Below are 21,596 nucleotides of genomic sequence, written 5' to 3'. Positions count from 1 at the left end.
TATTTTGATTTTTTAAATTCTGTTTTGCCACTAAAATATTGTGCTGTTATGCATATTATTAATATTAATAGGGGAGGATTCTTCAAAGAACGTATAGGGGTTCCTCCACAGTTTCAATTTGAAGAACCCCCAAAGGATAGCCCAGGAACCTTTTCTTTTTAGAGTGTATGGTTGGGGTAAGGGTTAGGGTTGAACCGGGATGTGGACATGAATAGGGTGTTTGATCATAACAAGACCTTTCATGTAAATGCTGCAATGCAGATTCTATTGATTTTATTGCAACAAAAAAATTGCAGGCATCAACAAGTGTGATGTAATTGTTGCTTGTCGCTATGCAAACAAGCTGTTATGGCAGTTCATCAAATCTGTTATGTACATACTGAATGATAGGTTATTTATACAACAATCTGATCTTTTAATTACGGTTCAATTTCAATTATAACAGGCTTCATTCAGGAAATATACTTTAAAATAATTGCACCATCGTTTGATTCATTCAATACTAGGCATATAAATCCTCAATCTCAACGAGTTATAAAAAAACCTCTAATCCATTTTCATACCAACATAAATTCAGACACTGACAAGCAACATGTACAGCAATCATTGTAGGCCGTCGTTGTAAATCATTTGTTCTTAATTAACTGACTTGCCTAGTTAAATAAAAAATAATGAATGTATTATCCAACCTAGAAATAAAAGTGATTTGATTACATGAAATGCAATTTCAATAAATTCCAAAATGTTGCATGTCATTTAAAAAAAATAGGTTTTGATCACTCCTTGATTTACTAGAATAGAATACCAATATGACATTTTCCAGCTGCTCTTTCCTTTACACTTTTCACAAACACTTTATGGTATGTTGCCTGTAAAAAAAAGGGGGTCAATGTTTTTATGACCCCTTTGAAACGGTCCCATCTTTACCATATTCCAACCAGCATTATATATATCTATAGTGTGCTGGTGTAGCGTCGTTCGTTCTGTATTGTGTACTTTTAATTAGGACGCTGATGTAGCTGGGCGTCAATTTGAATAAATCCATTGAATATACACCATCACAAAGAAATCCATTATTAATTAGTTTAGGCAGGTTCTAAGAAACAAGACTAATAAAATGTACTTTCAAAATGGCATATTTTCAGTTGAATAATGTTATTTGTCTGTGCAGCCTATGGAGCTGCATGGCTGCGCCATTCAAAAGAAATCAATAGTTCATTATTTTGTTCATTAAACAGTCACGACACACTTACATTCCCCTGCCCTGATCACAGTCGACACACAAGTCTTATAGTACGAATATAATGGAAAATGACAAAATATGAATACTATTTTTTCCCCCCCAACTTCAATGTCATGGGAATGTGTGGACAACTACAACTGTGTGGAATGTGTGGACAACTACAACTGTGTGGAATGTGTGGACAACTACAACTGTGTGGAATGTGTGGACAACTACAACTGTGTGGAATGTGTGGACAACTACAACTGTGTGGAATGTGTGGACAACTACAACTGTGTGGAATGTGTGGACAACTACAACTGTGTGGAATGTGTGGACAACTACAACTGTGTGGAATGTGTGGACAACTACATACATTGAAATGGAGAGAATAAATGCATTACAAACATTTCTGTGAAGATTTGTGATTGACAAGGACAAGTTTGATGTCGGACAACAATTAATTGTTCATGATTTAATGTGTACCAAAGCCGGTAAAATGAAAGGGGAAGTTTTATTCTGAGGCGTTGGCGGGACTTACAGCAATCATTACTACCGCCAATGACGGAAAAAAAAGTACAGGCTTTGTTACCGGCAATACCTTTCAGATACAGTATAAGTCAAAAGTTTGGACACACCTACTCATTCACGGGTTTTTCTTAATTTTTTAATGTTTTCATTAGACCGATTTCCAGCAAAGCATCCCCACAACATGATGCTGCCACCCCCGTGCTCCATGGTTGTGATGGTGATCTTCGGCTTGCAAGCCTCCCCCTTTTTCCTCCAAACCCTCACGATGGTCTTTATGACCAAACAGTTCTATTTTTGTTTCATCAGACCAGAGGACATTTCTCCAAAAAGTACGATCTATGTCCCCATGTGCAGTTGCAAACCATAGTCTGGCTTTTTTATGGAGGTTTTGGAGCATTGGCATCTTCCTTGCTGAGCAGCCTTTCAGATCATGTCGATTTAGGACTCGTTTTACATTGGATATAGATACTTTTGTTTTCTCCAGCCTCTTCACGAGGTCCTTTACTGTTGTTCTGATTTGCACTTTTCGCACCAAAGTACATTCATCTCTAGGAGACAGAATGAGTCCCCTTCCTGAGCGGTATGACGGCTGCGTGGGCCCATGGTGTTTATACTTGCGTACTATTGTTTGTACAGATGAACGTGGTACCTTCAGGCGTTTGGAAATTGCTCCCAATGATGAACCAGACTTGTGGAGGTCTACAATTTATTTTCTGATGTCTTGGATGATTTCTTTTGATTTTCCCCATGATGTCAAGCAAAGAGGCACTGAGTTTGAAGGTAGGCCTTGAAATACATCCACGGGTACACTTCCAATTGACTCGAATGATGTCCATTAGCCTATCAGAAGCTTTTAAAGCCATGACATTTTTTTCTGGATTTTTCCAAGCAGTTTAACTTAGTTTATGTAAACTTCTGACCCACTGAAATTGTGATACAATGAATTATAAGTTAAATAATCTGTCTGTAAACAATTGTTGTAAAAATGACTTTAGTCATGCACAAAGTTGATGACCTAACCGACTTGCCAAAAGTAATGCCTCCAACATAAGTATATGTAAACTTATGACTTTAACTGTACAATCCGAACTCATCTTTCCAGCGTAACATAATATAAAATGTCTACATCGTTTGTTTTGTCTACTTTACCCCTACTCACATTTAACTTCAATACATAGCCCTAATCTCAGAGTTGCTGAGCTGAAAACCAGGTCCATTTTTCCTCAACTTGGCAGACTAAGACAAAAAAATAATGGAACCATAATTCCTACACAAAGAGCATATTGTGAAGCCGAGGCTTGAGAGATGAACATCTTCCTGGAATCCCAGTCCCAGTGCTCTGGAGAAACAGAACATGTCTTGAAACTGAAATAGTGGTGTGATGTGAGTCAATCTGCCTAATGAAGACTCTCCAAGGAGAAAGGTCAAGAAGCATTACCATTCACTTTACAAACCACTCGCTCTTTTTAGCCAGTTATGTCTCTTTCCCACTGGGTACAGACGTCAGTTCAACGTCTAGTTTTGATTTACATTTGGTTGAGTTGTCATCTAAAGGGAATTCAATATGAAAACAACAACATCTCCCCATGTCACTGGATTTAGGTACAAATCTGGGAGGAAAAAAACGATGCCCTGACGTTGATGACTTTTTGCAAATCCAATCAGTTTTCCATGTTGATTTCAACGTCGTCTCATAGGTTCTGATGCTTGAAATGACATGGAAACAAATTTGATTCAAACAGTGTTTGCCAGTGAGTAGTTAATGTTATTTACACTGTGACTGATCGGCAACTAGTGACATTTGACTAGTGTTTAGAGAAACCTTTGCTGTACTGTCATTTACAACAGGGTCGATGGTGGCACCTCTGGAGATAACATGCGATACATTGAGGACAGATATAACATCATGGCCAAAAAAGACACTTAACAAGTTGGCGCTATCTCAGATAGGCCTACACAAATGATGTGCAGGTCTGTGCAGATTATTAGGTCTTTCCGGAGAAGTGTTCTCACCTCAGGAAACACATCAATATCACAATCAAATCATCTGTGCAGAGCAGCCGAGTCCGTAGCCTAAATCTAGAACGCACCCAGGAACATTGGTTTTGCCCAGAATGGAACATGCTAGTAGTCGCTAGGTTGTCAAACAATGAGACGTTGTCCTCATTTGTGTGTTATCCATTCGTGGACCTATGGATCCCATCTCCCATCAGGCCACAGGATGTGGCAGACTGAAATAGAATGAGAATAGAATGCCATTCAAACTGTAGTTCTGTGATGTCACAGTTGATCGTCAAGGAGATGCTGGATACACATTCCTTCAAATCCCTCTGAAGAGCTCCTTCCTGTCTATGTGCAGCTGATCTCCAGCACTATCCTGTCCTCTTCACTGGCAATATGTCAAACATGGACAGGCACAGTTATAGTTATATGATTGTGACACATTCCAACAACACTTAGCCAGCCTACTCTTTTTCCTGGAAATATATTTATTAGAACACTATATAAGAGCAGGCAGGCTGGTGTTAATTGAAGGTGTTAGATGGATTTTCTGCTGTGTTTGGGTGAGATCAGTCAATGCAAGTGTCATGCATTGAGCCAACAGAATAATACTTCCTTTGTGTCAGAGTGTGGAGGAACAAAACCTTATCAACCGAGAGTAAAGAGAGAACAACAGGGACATGTTAAAGTAATTGGATGATTATGTAATCAGACAGTGTGTGTTCAGTTCCATTGCTGGGGAGAGGACAGGACAATGCCTCGACCAGACTGCTTAGTAATTTTTGTGTGTGTGTGTGTGTGTGTGTGTGTGTGTGTGTGTGTGTGTGTGTGTGTGTGTGTGCGTTGGTTGGTTGGTCCTTCTATCCTTGTGGGGACCGAAAATGTCCCATGTCCCCATGGCGACAAAGGCTATTTTAAGCTTAGGGGTTAGGTTTAGCATTAGCATTAGGGTTAGGGTTATGGTAAGGGTAAATGTTAGGGTTAGATTTAGGGTTAGGTGTTAGGGAAAATAATATTTTGAATGGAAATAAGGTCCCCACAACAATAGAAGAACATAACGTGTGTGTGTGTGTGTGTGTGTGTGTGTGTGCTTGTTTGTGTTTCCACCATGCTGCTCCAAGACACTCGTACAGTAATCAACATGGATTGGTTACGACAGGACTGAAGAGAATGCAGCCAGTAGCCTATTATAACTCATCTGAACACCTGCTCTGATTGTACACTACATAATCAAAAGTATGTGGACACCTGCTTGTCGAACATCTCATTCCATGGGCATTAATAAGGAGTTGGTCCCCCTTTGCTGCTATAACAGCCTCCACTCTTCTGGGAAGGCTTTCCACTAGATGTTGGAACATTGCTGCGGGGACATGCTTCCATTCAGCCACAAGAGCATTAGTGAGGTCAGGCACTAATTTTGGGCAATTAGACCTGGCTCGCAGTCGGAGTTCGGGGATCTGTGCAAGTCAGTCAAGTTCTTCCACACCGATCTCGACAAACCATTTCTGTATGGACCTCGCTTTGTGCACGGGGCAATTGTCATGCTGAAACCGGAAAGGGCATTTCTCAAACTGCTGCCACAAAGTTGGAAGCACAAAACTGCCTAGAATGTCATTGTATGCTGTAGCATTAAGATTTCCTTTCACTGATACTAAGGGGCCTAGCCCAAACCATAAGAAACAGCTCCAGACAATTATTCCTCATCCACCAAACTTTACAGTCAGCATTATGCATTGGGGCAGGTAGTGTTCTCCTGGCATCCGCCAAACCCAGATTCGTCCGTCAGACTGCCAGATGGTGAAGTGTGATTCATCACTCCAGAAAACACATTTCCACTGCTCCACATATTTTTTACTCATTACGTGTTTCAGCACTCGGTAGTCACGTTCTGTGAGCTTGTGTGGCCTACCACTTGGTGGCTGAGTCGTTGTACCACCAAAACATTTCTACTTTCACAATAATAGCACTTACAGTTGACCGGGGCAGCACAAATTTGACGAACTGACTTGCTGGAAAGTTGACATCATATGTCGGTGCCACATTGAAAGTCACTGAGCTCTTCAGTAAGGCCATTCTACTGACCATGTTTCTTTATGGAGATGGCTGTGTGTTCAATGTTATACAAATGTTGTGTGGCTGAAATAGTCGAATCCACTCATTTGAAGGGGTTTGGACATACTTTGGTATACTGTAGATGGCAGGGTTGCCCAACCCTCTTCCTGGAGATTTACTGTCCTGTAGCTTTTCAGTCCAACCCTAATTTAGCATATCTGATTCAGCTAATCTGAAGATGCTGTTCTTCCACTAACCTCACTGCAACTCCCCTCCAAGTCTCCGACCACTACCTTGTATCCTTTTCCCTCTTGCTCTCATCCAACACTTCCCACACTGCCCCTACTCGGATGGTATCGCGCCGTCCCAATCTTCGCTCTCTCTCCCCCGCTACTCTCTCCTCTTCCATCCTATCATCTCTTCCCTCTGCTCAAACCTTCTCCAACCTATCTCCTGATTCTGCCTCCTCAACCCTCCTCTCCTCCCTTTCTGCATCCCTTGATTCTCTATGTCCCCTATCCTCCAGGCCGGCTCGGTCCTCCCCTCCTGCTCCGTGGCTCGACGACTCATTGCGAGCTCACAGAACAGGGCTCCGGGCAGCCGAGCGGAAATGGAGGAAAACTCGCCTCCCTGCGGACCTGGCATCCTTTCACTCCCTCCTCTCTACATTTTCCTCTTCTGTCTCTGCTGCTAAAGCCACTTTCTACCACTCTAAATTGCAAGCATCTGCCTCTAACCCTAGGATGCTCTTTGCCACCTTCTCCTCCCTCCTGAATCCTCCTCCCCCTCCCCCCCTCCTCCCTCTCTGCAGATGACTTCGTCAACCATTTTGAAAAGAAGGTCGACGACATCCGATCCTCGTTTGCTAAGTCAAACGACACCGCTGGTTCTGCTCACACTGCCCTACCCTGTGCTCTGACTTCTTTCTCCCCTCTCTCTCCAGATGAAATCTCGCGTCTTGTGACGGCCGGCCGCCCAACAACCTGCCCGCTTGACCCTATTCCCTCCTCTCTTCTCCAGACCATTTCCGGAGACCTTCTCCCTTACCTCACCTCGCTCATCAACTCATCCCTGACCGCTGGCTACGTCCCTTCTGTCTTCAAGAGAGCGAGAGTTGCACCCCTTCTGAAAAAACCTACACTCGATCCCTCCGATGTCAACAACTACAGACCAGTATCCCTTCTTTCTTTTCTCTCCAAAACTCTTGAACGTGCCGTCCTTGGCCAGCTCTCCCACTATCTCTCTCAGAATGACCTTCTTGATCCAAATCAGTCAGGTTTCAAGACTAGTCATTCAACTGAGACTGCTCTTCTCTGTATCACGGAGGCCCTCCGCACTGCTAAAGCTAACTCTCTCTCCTCTGCTCTCATCCTTCTAGACCTATCGGCTGCCTTCGATACTGTGAACCATCAGATCCTCCTCTCCACCCTCTCTGAGTTGGGCATCTCCGGCGCGGCCCACGCTTGGATTGAGTCCTACCTGACAGGTCGCTCCTACCAGGTGGCGTGGCGAGAATCTGTCTCCTCACCACGCGCTCTCACCACTGGCGTCCCCCAGGGCTCTGTTCTAGGCCCTCTCCTATTCTCGCTATACACCAAGTCACTTGGCTCTGTCATAACCTCACATGGTCTCTCCTATCATTGCTATGCAGACGACACACAATTAATCTTCTCCTTTCCCCTTCTGATGACCAGGTGGCGAATCGCATCTCTGCATGTCTGGCAGACATATCAGTGTGGATGACGGATCACCACCTCAAGCTGAACCTCGGCAAGACGGAGCTGCTCTTCCTCCCGGGGAAGGACTGCCCGTTCCATGATCTCGCCATCACGGTTGACAACTCCATTGTGTCCTCCTCCCAGAGCGCTAAGAACCTTGGCGTGATCCTGGACAACACCCTGTCGTTCTCAACTAACATCAAGGCGGTGGCCCGTTCTTGTAGGTTCATGCTCTACAACATCCGCAGAGTACGACCCTGCCTCACACAGGAAGCAGCGCAGGTCCTAATCCAGGCACTTGTCATCTCCCGTCTGGATTACTGCAACTCGCTGTTGGCTGGGCTCCCTGCCTGTGCCATTAAACCCCTACAACTCATCCAGAACGCCGCAGCCCGTCTGGTGTTCAACCTTCCCAAGTTCTCTCACGTCACCCCGCTCCTCCGCTCTCTCCACTGGCTTCCAGTTGAAGCTCGCATCCGCTACAAGACCATGGTGCTTGCCTACGGAGCTGTGAGGGGAACGGCACCTCAGTACCTCCAGGCTCTGATCAGGCCCTACACCCAAACAAGGGCACTGCGTTCATCCACCTCTGGCCTGCTCGCCTCCCTACCACTGAGGAAGTACAGTTCCCACGCAGCCCAGTCAAAACTGTTCGCTGCTCTGGCCCCCCAATGGTGGAACAAACTCCCTCACGACGCCAGGACAGCGGAGTCAATCACCACCTTCCGGAGACACCTGAAACCCCACCTCTTTCAGGAATACCTAGGATAGGATAAAGTAATCCTTCTCACCCCCCTTAAAAGATTTAGATGCACTATTGTAAAGTGGCTGTTCCACTGGATGTCTTAAGGTGAACGCACCAATTTGTAAGTCGCTCTGGATAAGAGCGTCTGCTAAATTACTTAAATGTAAATGTAAATGTAATCAAGGTCTTGTTGAGCAGCTAATTAGTAGAATCAGGTGTGTTAAATGAGGTTTGGACTGAAAACCCACAGAACGGTAGATCTCCAGGAAGAGGTTTGGGCACCCCTGGTATATAGTGTAGCTAGCTACAATAACACAATGAGAGGTTAGTTACTCAGTGTACTGAACATTGCACTGAACTTCATTATCAACCCTGTCCAATCCCAGTAGAGTGTGGTAAATAATGTAAATGCAACAGCTGTTGTTTCTGAAGATAATACTACGTATGGGCTGCAGTGGGTCTCGGGGGCCCATCAATGTGCCAGTCTGTTTACCGCAGGCGATCCCTCCGCACACATCATGTTTGGGTGACTCTTCAGGCTCTCTCTCTTGGCCCATCTAGACACCCATGCTCACTGCCATGTCTCTTGACCCATAGAGACCTCATACCTGGCTGTGGTTGGAACTTTCAATTGGGAGACTATTCCTTCCAGTGCTAGACTGACACTGCACAAAGTACCCCTGTGTCAATATCAAAATAATCATTTTTAGCAAAGCCTCTTATGAAGATATAACAATTGATATGGTCGGTGGTCATAATTCTGAATGATTTCTTATGGAGAGCCCTCCTGGCAAAGACAAAAGGAGTGTGGAATTCAGTAAATCTATGGAACAGTAGTGTACTAAGTTCCTCATTCAATGAGACTCCTTTCCTGAATCCCACTGGCTTGGCCACAAATGAAATGAATAAACAAACGATCACACACAGAAACAAATACTTTCAAAGGAATGCACAGACACACAGTCACAGAGGAAGTGATCGAACAATTCTCTGGCCTACTTTTCAATCCTGTGGTGCAAAACTTCCGTTCTTGAAGCAGTTGTGTATGGGTAGCATTGCCTTGCAGTCAGTGTGGCTCGAGTTGGCTCTTGTGTCCACTGTCAATCAACAACAACACATTCCTCAAATGTTGCTTCTCTTCAATTTATTTCGTCTTTAGATCTTTGTATGTGTCGTTTCTCTAAATTCACCTATTTGTTGAAATTCATTTTGGGGGACTTCTCAAACTGTGGGATGTTTCTACCATAAACTTGAGATTCTAGAGCCATATAGGCCTTCTTCTTCTTCTTCTTCTTCAGCCTTGTGTTGTCCTTGAATAGTATTTGTTCTCCTACTTTCATTTCCATTATTGTTACAGGTTGCTGGTCGAGACACTGTTCAGTGTGACGCATTAGTCAAAATGACAAGATAACAGCGCAATGAGGAGTCGATATCAAAGCAAGGTCCCCATCTGAAGGTGAACTGCTGCTTTGCAAGTCAAGTTAAGAACGCTTCCTGTCAGATACAGTAAAAAATTGTCGGGCAGACAAGCAGGATGGGAGGAATTCATTTGGATTGAATTCATCCCTCATCAGTTTGATCGAGGTAGAGTATTATGGTGATATAAATGTAAAAACAGGTTCCTGAGAAAGGTGATAAAACAAACCAGAAGGCTTATGGTATTCACAGACTGTTACCGTCAAAGGCTAATCACAGGGAGGTACAGAAGGGCCCGTGAACAGTGTCCAGACTGTCCACATGATGTCTGGACAGGTGCTGTCCCAAACCATAGACAGTAAGCACAGTGGTGTGAACACCATGTGATCTAATCCTCATTGTTCTGGAGAGGTGAAGGATTACATTGCCTTTTAATGAGGTGATCTTCTGATTTGCTGCCAGAAAACATTGAAAAGTATTTTCAAGAGGAGGTCATTCCTGGATTAAGCGGTAACTCGTGAGAGCTCTTTGCGCCTGCTCCAAAACGTAGCCTAGGTTAACAAGGTAACGGCTAGGTTTGTTCAAGATCTGGATGACAGAACATAACACACTACTGTGACAGGGGAGGATAATCTCTGAGGGTACGTGTCTGAGGCTGCATCAACAGTGTTCCCTATCACATTGTTAACCATAATTCCTTCTATTCCTAGAAGCCCAGATCAAATCCAATTTTTATTAGCCACATGCGCCGCATACAACAGGTGTTCACCTTACAGTGAAATGCTTACTTACGAGCCCCTAACCAACATTGCAGTTTAAAAAAATACAGATAAGAAGAGATGAAAGTAACAAGTAACTAAAGAGTAGCAGTGAAATAATAATTGCGAGACTATATACAGGGAGGGTACCAATACAGAGTCAATGTGCGGGGGGGGGAACCGGTTATTTGAATTAGTATGTACATGTAGGTAGAGATATTAAAGTGACTATGCGTAGATGACAACAGAGAGTAGCAGTGGTGTAAAGAGGGGTGAGGGGGCGATGTGAATAGTCTGGGTAGCCATTTGATTAGATGTTAAGGAGTCTTATGGCTTGGGGGTAGAAGCTGTTTAGAAGCCTCTTGGACCAAGACTTGGCGCTCCGGTAGCAGAGAGAACTGTCTATGACTAGGGTGGCTGGAGTCTTTGACAATTGTTAGAGCCTTCCTCTGACACCGCCTGGTATAGTGGTCCTGGATGGCAGGAAGCTTGGCCCCAGTGATGTACTGGTCCGTACGCACTACCGTCTGTAGTGCCTTGCGATCAGAGAACCTTTTGATGAGCTGAGGACCCATGCCAAATCTTTTCAGTCTCCTGAAGGGGAATAGGTTTTGTTGTGCCCTCAACACAACTGTCTTGGTGTGCTTGGACCATGTTAGTTTGTTGGTGATGTGGACACCAAGGAACTTGAAGCTCTCAACCTGCTCCACTGCAGCCCTGTTGATGAGAATGGGGGAGTATTCGGTCCTCTTTTTCCAGTAGCCCAAAATCATCTCCTTTGTTTTGATCACGTTGAGGAGAGGTTGTTGTCCTGGCACCACACGGCCAGGTCTCTGACCTCCTCCCTATAGGCTGTCTCGTCGTTGTTGGTGATCAGGCCTACCACTGTTGTGTCATCCGCAAATGTAATGATGGTGCTGGAGTCGTGCCTGGCCGTGCATGAGTGAACAGGGAGTACAGGAGAGGACTCGGACAGGGAGTGGTTGAAAATGTCAGTGAAGACACTTGCCAGTTGGCCAGCGCATGCTCGCAGTACACATCCTGGTAATCCGTCTGGCCCTGTGGCCTTGTGAATGTTGACATGTTTAAAGGTCTTACTCACATAGGCTGCGGAGAGCATGATCACACAGTCTTCCGGAACAGCTGGTCTCACTGGTCATCCCCAAAGCCAAGACCTCCGTTGGCCACCTTTCCTTCCAGTTCTCTGCTGCCAATGACTGGAACGAATTGGCAGCACTGACACAGAAATCCCTGAAGTTGGAAACTTATATTTCCCTCACTAACTTTAAACATCAGCTATCTGAGCAGCTAACCGATCGCTGCAGCTGTACATAGCCCATCTGTAAATAGCCCACCCGATCTGCCTACCTCATCCCCATATTGTTTTTATTTACTTTTCGGCTCTTTTGCACACCAGTATTTCTACTTGCACATCATCATCTGCTCATCTATCACTCCAGTGTTAATTTGCTAAATTGTCATTTCTTCACTACTATGGCCTATTTATTGCCCTCTAGCCTTTAGCTCAGTTCTGGTTGGGGTATGTACGTACTGTCACTGTGGGGATCATGTCATTGATGCACTTATTGACGATGCCGATGACTGATGCTGTGTACTCCTCAATGCCATCAGAAGAATCCCAGAACATATTCCAGTCTGTGCTAGCAAAACAGTCCTGTAGCTTAGCATCTGCTTCATATGACCACTTTTTTATTGATCTAGTCACTGGTGCTTCCTGCTTAAATTTTAGCTTGTAAGCAGGAATCAGGAGGAAAGAATTATGGTCAGATTTGCCAAATGGAGGGCGAGGGAAAGCTTTGTATGCATCTCTGTGTGTGGAGTAAAGGTGGTCCAGAGTTATTTTTCCTCTGGTTGCACATTTAACATGCTGATAGAAATTTGGTAAAACTGATTTAATTTTCCCTGCATTAAAGTCCCCGGCTAGTGGGAGCGCTACCTCTGGGTGAGTGTTTTCTTGTTTGCTTATGGCGGAATAAACCTCATTCAATGCTGTCTTAGTGCCAGCCTCTGACTGTGGTGCTATTTTAACAGATACAAAGAATACAGATGAAAACTCTCTTGGTAGGTAGTGTGGTCTACAGCTTATCATGAGAAACTCTACCTCTACCTAGATATCGTGCACCAGCTGTTACACCAGCTGTTACAAAAATACATAGTCCGCCGCCCCTTGTCTTAACAGACGCCGCTGTTCTATCCTGCCGGTGCATCATATAACCAGCCAGCTTTATGTTGATGTTGTTCCCGAGGAAGCAGCGTCGGGCTCGTCAGAGTCATGGAAGGAAAAAGAGGATTCTGCTAGTCCGTGGTGAGTAAATACAGTCCTGTTATCTAGAAGTTATTTTCGGTCATAAGAGACAGTTGCGGCAACATTATGTACAAAATAAGTTTAAAAATAAGTTACAAACAACGCAAATAAGGGAACAAAAAAACGCAATCAACTGGGGGCATGTAAAACGTCTGCCTTCTCCGGCGCCATCTTACAGATAGACCAAACACTTTGATAGGCCTAGTCTCAGAGCAGCAAAACCTAGAAATGAATCAAAACCTAGAAACAGTCATCTGAACACACAATACATCAGTAATTAAAGGTTGAGTCTCAATGGTTTTAACAACATCATCCCTACAACATTATTCATAGACACATTCTTCTACCTTTGTTCCTTTGTAATGTATTCCAGGGCCATGAACGGATGTTTGAGGTCACAGACTCATTGAGTAATTATTACTTTGATTATTTAGTAGAAGTATTGAGGAGCAGTGAGGTTGAAGGTCACTTCAGGGATACAGCTACTCCTCTACACTATCCCTAAATAAGACAGAAATGAGGGCAAATGAATAGAATACTGTGAGAAATACTGTAGCATACAATCACTATACCCTATATTAATATAATGTTGTTAGGAAGCAGACTCATTAGGCTGTCATATGCTACAGGTAACAAAATGGCTAGCTAGATTACTGGATTAGTCCATTGTTTTTTTACTCATTGTGATTTATCACCAATGCTCTTAAATAATAACTTCATAATCTAATATCCATAATCTTTTAAACTTCACAAGTATAATTTTATAATAACATAATTATTAATAACTCTAGTTATGTATGTAACACATTGGTTGCTTTGTTTAACATAATTAGAATATTTATTGTGTAGGCAAATCATGCTGTCCGAGACTGGTCCACCCCCACCGACCAGCATCATCTGAAGAGCTTCCTGGGCCTGGCCTCGTACTACAGGAGGTTTGTACGGGGCTTCTCAAGCGTTGCTGCTCCCCTGAACCGCCTGCATGGGTGGGGTGCTGGCCCAGGTGGGGCCAGCGGGGGAGAGAGTGGTGGCATACTTCAGCAAAACATTCAACAAACATAAGTGCCGCTACTGTGTCACAGGGCGGGAGCTCCTTGCTGTTGTGGCTTCCATCAAACACTTGAAGTACTACCTGGGTGGCCTGCCCTTTACTGTAAGGACTGACCACTCTGCTCTCCAGTGGCTCACGTCTTTCAGAGAGCCAGAGGGGCAGGTGGCACGCTGGTTGGAGGAGCTTTAGCCGTACGACTTCACAGTGGTGCACAGGGCAGGGGCACGCCACTCCAACGCCGACGCCATGTCCCGTCAGCCCTGTACTGCAGACGAGCACTGCCACTGTGAGCGGAGAGAGGCCCGTGAGAGCGAGATGTGTGAGGAGGAGGGGGTCTGTGCCACAGTGGGTCGGGCGAGCGGGCCTGTCTGCTGTGAGCTGCACACTGTCGACGTGGCTGAATGGGGGCAGCAGCAGGGATGGGACACCGCCCTCCAGCCAGTGCTACAGTGGGTAGAGGCGCAGCTGAGGCCACAGTGGGAAGAGGTGGCAGCGCTCTCACTCGTGACCAAAGGGTTATGGTCAAAGTTTGAGAGACTGAGGCTGGCTAATGGCGTGCTACAGTAGGCATGGAAGGAGCCAGCTATGGGAGAGGAGAGGTGGCAGATGGTGGACCAAAAAGCACTGAGGCTGTGCTCCAGAGCACTCATGGGGGGGGACTGGACACCGTCAGGGCTTTTACTGGGGGCAGCACAAGAGGGATGTGGAGGACTTTTGCAGCCGCTGTGACAACTGCACAGCAAGAAACGGCCCTCCATGCTGTTCTCATGCTCAGCTCCAACAGTTCCCAGTTGGGGCTCCCATGGAGAGGGTGGGAGTGGATGTAGTTGGGCCGTTCCCCACCACAGACAGTGGAAACCTCTGGGTGCTCACAGCCATGGACTATTTCACAAAATGGCCTGTCTCCTATGCTCTGCCTGACCAGGAGTCAGAGACCATCGTCGACTCCCTGAGAGCGGAGATGTTCAGCAGGTTTGGAGCTGCAGAGTCCATCCACAGCGACCAAGGCAGAACCTTTGAGTCCCGTGTGTTCGCCACCATGTGTGAGAGGCTGGGTATGCACAAGACCCGCACTACTCCTCTCCATCCTCAAAGTGATGGCCTTGTGGAGCGCTTCAACAAAACGCTTGGACAGCAGCTGGCCATCATCTTAGCCAAACACCAGGGTGACTGGGACAAGCACTTTCCCATGGTCCTCATGGCATGCCGCTCCGCTGTCCAAGACTCCACCTTCTGCACGCCTGCCCTCCTCATGCTGGGGAGAGAGATCCCCACCCAAGCAGAGATGGCGTTTGGTCGGCCCCTGGATAGCCATCATGTTCCCCCGGGGCCGGAGTATGCCCGGAGACTCCAGGACCGCCTGGAGACAGCCCACACATTCACCAGACAGCAGCTGGTGAATTCAGGTGTGAGGCAGAAGAGGAACTATGACGTGCACACCCGGGGAAGGCACTTTGTGACTGGGGAGCTGTTCTGGGTCTACAGCCCCCTAAGAAAGAAAAGCAGATTCCCCAAGTTAGTTAGACAGCCACTGGGTGGGGCCCTGCAGCGTCATGGAGAGGGTAGGGGAGATTATGTACCGGGTGCAGCTTTCTCCCTGGGGAAGAAAGGTAGCACTGCACCAGGACATGCTAGCCCCATACAGAGGGGCCTGTTCTCCCCAAACCCAAGGGACCCCCACAATTCCCCTCTCTGGAAATGACACTCCCCAAGAACCCACCCCCAGGTGCCGCAGACAAGGCTCCAGACAGCCCACTCATTCAGTCTTCCTCCCTGTGTCACCGCGTGGTTCCCCGGAGCCACATACTGTATTCCCTGTTCAATCATCCTGGTCCCCCATGTCCCTGCCTTCATCTCCTGGGCCCCAGAGGGGAAGCCCCCTGCCACGGACTGAGCCCCTTGCTTCACATCTGGATACTCTGCGACCAGGCAAGTCAGATAAGAACAAATTCTTATTTACAATGACGGCCTACCCTACACAAACCCTCCCCTAACCCGGACGACGCTGGGCTAATTGTGCACCGCCCTACGGGACTCCTGATCACGGCCAGTTGTGATACAACCCGGGATCGAACCAGGGTCTGTGATGCAGTGCCTTAGGCCGCTGCGCCACTTGGTAGAAATCTACTGTACCTTATGCATCTGTCTTTCTGCCTGTCCATCCGTTCGTCTAAAAATCTACTATATTCAGTCCCTCAACACTCATATTATTTTTTACTCTACCGTATTTGTTTCAAGGTCAAGAAGGACCTGTGCCTGTGGCTTGACCAGCGTGTGACAGCCAGATGCTGAGCCCCATGTCTGGGAGCTCTTCCAGTGCTCCACATGCTCTGTCTTTCTGTCTCCAGACAGATTATTATCAGAATCACACACAAAGCAACAGATGAGAGTGTCTCCTAAATGACTGAAATGTAAATGAGAAACAGATAAGATTGGCATTCCTGCAAACATTATTCTGTTGAAATGTAAATTTGATCTCTGAAAAATGTAGCTAATTGATTACTCACTTTATACGTACATTATTGTAGTCTCGGCATAACTCATCCTATATAACAACTGCTGTACACTACATGGCTCGTCGAACATCTCATTACAAAATCATGGGCATTAATATGGAATGCGGTACAGTCGCACTAATTTGAAGGGGTGTCCACATACCTTTGGCCAGGTAGTGTACCTTATTCCTACTTATATGCTGTCCGTACTGTTTATACACGGCACATATGTATATCCCAGACTCTGATATTGCTCCTTCTGATATTTCTTCATCTCTTGTTACTTCTTCTTTCAAAAAAATCATTTTTCTTCTTGTGATTATTTGTGTATTAGTACTTTTAGACATTTACTGCACTGCTGGAGCTAGAAACAAACGCATTTCGCTGCACCTGCTTGAACACCTGCTAATCTCTGTACGCGACAAATAAACTTTGGGTTGATTTGATTTGCACAAGGTTAATCGATGCATTATGAGTTACAGGCCTTCAACAGAGGAATTAAATCCATGAATAACAGCGTGATTACAGGACTGTGACCAGACATAAACGACATGGGCAGCGTGAGCATGAAATTCATGACTAACAGGGTCGGGTGGTGGGCAAGGACACAGGAAGACGCACCCCGACCGTCCCACTTCTCCTTCCCTGCCAAGTTGGCAAATGGGAAGACGCTCAGAGCTGCGTCACATTGTCAGGGAAGAGACTGTCGACTTAGTGGAGAAGGATGATGATGATGTGGTGATGAATATGACGGTGGTGGTGACGGTGGTAATGACACTGATGAAGCACTGCACTTACTTCTCCTTGACTGCCAATTTGGTAAATGGGAAGATGCTAGGAGCTGCCTTACTTATATGTTGTTTATACACACCACATTTATATTGTGGATTCTGACACGTTTTCACTCTAATATATCTACTCTGGGTTGTTGATTAGACCCATTCTGTCATTTCTTGAGTTATTGTTTCGATTTTTTTAACGATATGTTTATTTGTACTCTATTTGTGAGACATTCTACTGCACTGTTGGAGCTAGTAACGTTAGCATTTCGCTGCACCTGCTGTAACACCTGCAAATCTGTGTACGTGACCAATAAACGCTGATTGATTATATTATGATGCCAGGGAAGGTCGTTTGGTGAAGGATATTGATGTGGGGGTGATGATGGTGGTGGTGGTGATGATGGTGGTGATGAAGATGATGATGATGATGAAGAGAAACAAGAACAGGAAGGACAAGAAGATACTATTAAAGCAATAAAACACGAGAGGGGGAGCGTCGTTGTGACTTGGCAGTGCTGTGCTATACAAAATGTCTAAGTACCATCGACCAGGATGGATGTGTCTAATGAAAACAATAGTACATTTTGCAGCCCTTGAAAAGGTGCTCGCTATACATTTGAACTCGGTCATATACAGTTGAAGTCGGACGTTTACATGCACCTTAGCCAAGTACATTTAAACACAGTTTTTCACAATTCCTGACATTTAATCCTAGTAAAATTCCGTCTTGGGTCAGTTAGGATCACCACTTTATTTTAAGAATGTGAAATGTCAGAATAATAGTTGAGAGAATGATTTATTTCAGTTTTTATTTATTTCATCACATTTCCAGTGGGTCAGAAGTTTACATACACTTAATTAGTATTTGGTAGCATTGCATTGCATTTAAATTGTTTAACTTGGGTCAAATGTTTCGGGTAGCCTTCCACAAGCTTCCCACAATAAGTTGGGTGAATTTTGTCCCATTCCTCTTCCTCATGCTTTTTCAGTTCTGCCCACAAATTTCCTATGGGATTGAGGTCAGGGCTTTGTGATGGCCACTCCAATACCTTGACTTTGATGTCTTTATGCCATTTTGCCACAACTTTGGAAGTATGCTTGGGGTCATTGTCCATTTGGAAGACCCATTTGCGACCAAGCTTTCACTTCCTGACTGATGTCTTGACATCAATATATCCACATAATTGTCCTCCCTCATGAAGCCATCTATTTTGTGAAGTGCACCAGTCCCTCCTGCAGCAAAGCACCCCCACAACATGATGCTGCCACCCTTGTGCTTCACGGTTGGGATGGTGTTCTTCAGCTTGCAAGCCTCCACCTTTTTCCTCCAAACATAACGATAATCATTATGGCCAAACAGTTCTATTTTTGTTTCAACAGACCAGAGGACATTTTTCCAAAAAGTATTATATTTTTCCCCATGTGCAGTTGCAAACCGTAGTCTGGCTTTTTTATGGCGGTTTTGGAGCAGTGGCTTCTTGCTTGTTGAGCGGCCTTTCACATTATGTCGATATCGGACTTGTTTTACTGAGCATATAGATACTTTTATACCTGTTTCCTCCAGCTTCTTCACAAGGTCCTTTGCTGTTGTTCTGGGATTGATTTGCACTTTTCGCACCAAAGTACGTTCATCTCTAGGAGACAGAATGAGTCTCCTTCCTGAGCTGTATGACGGCTTTGTGGTACCATGGTGTTTATACTGGCGTACTATTGTTTGTACAGATGAACGTGGCACCTTCAGGCGTTTGTATATTGCTTCCAAGGATGAACCAGACCTGCGGAGGTCTACAATATTTTTTCTGATGTCTTGGCTGATTTCTTTTGATTTTCCTATGATGTCAAAACAAAGAGTCACTGAGTTTGAAGGTAAGCCTTGAAATACATACACAGGTTCACCTCCAATTGATTATGTCAATTAGCCTATCAGAAGCTTCTAAAGCCATGACATCATTTTCTGGAATTTTCCAAGCTGTTTAAAGGCACAGTCAACTGGTGTATGTAAACTTCTGACCCACTGGAAATGTGATACAGTGAATATATGTGAAATAATCTGTCTGTCTAAACAATTGTTGTAAAAGTTACTTGTGTCATACACAAAGTAGATGTCCTAACTGACTTGCCAAAACCGTAGTTTGTTAACAAGAAATTTGTGGAGTGGTTGAAAAACGAGTTTTAATGACTCCAACCTAAGTGTATGTAAACTTCCGACTTCAACTGTAGCTAGTTAATGTGAAAACATATGACAACATGTAATAGCAACATGTGATAACATGAATCTACACATGTGAAATAAATGTGACAACATGGGGATGCAATATTTCAATGTGATATCATGATGTAATACAGGTGAACACATGGTTTGAACAACTGACCAGGTTTCTCTTGTTTTCACATGAAAATTTCAGCTCAACGTAAAAACTGCACATTGAACATTTTTCACATGTGAAAATGCAATTCCACATGTGAGGGTTATATAATTTTTTTTGGGGGGGGGATTTTACCCCGTTTTCTCCCCAATTTCGTGGTATCCAATTGTTTTTAGTAGCTACTATCTTGTCTCATCGCTACAACTCCCGTACGGGCTCGGGAGAGACAAAGGTTGAAAGTCATGCATCCTCCGATACACAACCCAACCAAGCCGCACTGCTTCTTAACACAGCGCACATCCAACCCGGAAGCCAGCCGCACCAATGTGTCGGAGGAAACACCGTGCACCTGGCAACCTTGGTTAGCACGCACTGCACCCGGCCCACCACAGGAGTCACTGGTGCGCAATGAGACAAGGATATCCCTACCGGCCAACCCCTCCCTAACCCGGACGACGCTAGCAGTACAGCGCCCTTAACCATTGCGCCACCCGGGAGGCCGAGGGTTAGATTTTCACGTGAAACATTTTTTACATGTGAAAGTACAAATTAAATTTTCACATGTGAAAATGCAATTTGATATGTGAGAGTTATGTTTTCACATGTGAAACTGCACATTTCAAATGTGAATCTGCAATTCACATGTGAGGTAAAACATGTTATTCTCCTTCTAAATGTAATACAGGTGAACATATGGTTTGAACAACTGACCTCAGGTTTCTCTTGTTTTCACGTGAAAATTTCAGCTCAACGTGAAAACTGCACATTTCACGTATGTTTTTTGTAAGGGAAGTAGTGAAATGGTATGGGGGGGTTTAAGGTAAGTGGTGTGCTGTTCAGCTAAAATAGCATTAAGACATTTAATCAATATGATGACATTTGACATGATCACTTAGTGCTGACTTTACAATATGACCCGACTGGGATTTGGGATATACTGATATTTCTCCTGCGCCACAAAGTCTTTAGCATTTTCAAAAGTCCTCTAAAGATTATTGACCTATAATACCTCTCTGCACTTAGCGAAAGCATGCCATCTGCACTGCTATCTTAGTTATCAGTTATTCATCTGACTATTCTCTCCTCATTGATTTCATTTACTTATTTCTATCAGGTTTGAAAGTAAGACCCAGGTGCAGACAATGTCGACGTAACAAAAGTTTATTCAATCGAACATGGGCAGGCAAAGGTACAGGACGGAAGGCAGGCTCAGGGTCAGGTCAGGCAGAGGTCGGTAATCCAGAGTAGTGGGACAAAGGTACAGGGCGGCAGGCTCAGGGTCAGGTCAGGCAGAGGTCGGTAATCCAGAGTAGTGGGACAAAGGTACAGGACGGTAGACAGGCTCGGGGTCAGGTCAGGCAGAGGTCGGTAATCCAGAGTAGTGGGACAAAGGTACAGGACGGTAGACGGGCTCGGGGTCAGGTCAGGCAGAGGTCGGTAATCCAGAGTAGTGGGACAAAGGTACAGGACGGTAGACGGGCTCGGGGTCAGGTCAGGCAGAGGTCGGTAATCCAGAGTAGTGGGACAAAGGTACAGGACGGTAGACGGGCTCGGGGTCAGGTCAGGCAGAGGTCGGTAATCCAGAGTAGTGCGACAAAGGTACAGGACGGTAGACGGGCTCGGGGTCAGGTCAGGCAGAGGTCGGTAATCCAGAGTAGTGGGACAAAGGTACAGGACGGTAGACGGGCTCGGGGTCAGGTCAGGCAGAGGTCGGTAATCCAGAGTAGTGGGACAAAGGTACAGGACGGTAGACGGGCTCGGGGTCAGGTCAGGCAGAGGTCGGTAATCCAGAGTAGTGGGACAAAGGTACAGGACGGTAGACGGGCTCGGGGTCAGGTCAGGCAGAGGTCGGTAATCCAGAGTAGTGGGACAAAGGTACAAGACGGTAGACGGGCTCGGGGTCAGGTCAGGCAGAGGTCGGTAATCCAGAGTAGTGGGACAAAGGTACAGGACGGTAGATGGGCTCAGGGTCAGGTCAGGCAGAGGTCGGTAACCCAGAATAGTGGGACAAAGGTACAGGACGGTAGACGGGCTCGGAGTCAGGTCAGGCAGAGGTCGGTAATCCAGAGTAGTGGGACAAAGGTACAGGACGGTAGACGGGCTCAGGGTCAGGTCAGGCAGAGGTCAGTAATC

The sequence above is a fragment of the Oncorhynchus nerka genome, linkage group LG2 (genome assembly GCF_034236695.1).
Source record: "Oncorhynchus nerka isolate Pitt River linkage group LG2, Oner_Uvic_2.0, whole genome shotgun sequence".
In the NCBI taxonomy this organism is placed as follows: domain Eukaryota; kingdom Metazoa; phylum Chordata; class Actinopteri; order Salmoniformes; family Salmonidae; genus Oncorhynchus; species Oncorhynchus nerka.
The sequence above is the reverse complement of the archived record's forward strand: the minus strand, read 5'-3'. Positions refer to the sequence as shown.